Below are 829 nucleotides of genomic sequence, written 5' to 3'. Positions count from 1 at the left end.
ATGGGGGGCAGAGAAGAATTGTCCCGGAGGGTTTCCAAGGATGCCGTCCTTATGGAAGTAGGTTTCATCCTTCCACCTCAGGGTGGCTGGTGGGTTCAAACGGTCAACCCGCTTAAAGGCTTGAAGTTCAACAAGAGGCTATCTAGCAGGGAAGCAAATAAGCCCACAGAGAAGAAGCACACCAGCCTGTGTGATCATGAAGTGTTGGCAAGAGCAGGCATCAGGTATCAGAAGATTCAAAGCAAACCATTCTATCGATGTAAAAGAGGGGGGTTGGAGTAGAGACCCAAAGCCCATCAGTAGACTATTGGACATCACCCCACAGAGGCGTTACACGGAAGAGAGATTCAACCAGAGTGTGGTATAGCACCAACAAAACACACATCATTCCTCTAGTTCCTAAATGTTTCTCCCCGACCTCCCCACCCCCGCCACCCTGCACTACGATGACCCAGTTCTACCTTACAAATCCGGCTAGACCAGAGTACACACATGGGTACAGATAAGAGCTCTCGACACATGGAATTCAGACAGATAAACCCCTCAGGAACAGTCATGGGAGTAGCGATACCATGAGGGTAGGGGGATGGTGGCAAGAGTGGGAGGGGGAGAAAGGGGAAACCCATCATAAGGTTGGATATATAGCACCCCCCTCCAGGGACACAAATAACAGAAAGTTGTGTGAAGGGAGACAACAGACAACGTAAGACATGAAATAACAATAATAATATACAATTAATCAAGGATTCACAGGGGTGGGGGAGGGAAGGGAAAAAAAGAGGAGCTGATACCAAGGGCTCAAGTAGAAAGAAAATGTTTTGGAAATATT

This window comes from Echinops telfairi, unplaced genomic scaffold (assembly GCF_000313985.2).
Source record: "Echinops telfairi isolate 266 unplaced genomic scaffold, ASM31398v2 ScPeMD7_9;HRSCAF=40, whole genome shotgun sequence".
Classification (NCBI taxonomy): Eukaryota; Metazoa; Chordata; class Mammalia; order Afrosoricida; family Tenrecidae; genus Echinops; species Echinops telfairi.
This window is presented reverse-complemented; position numbering follows the sequence as displayed.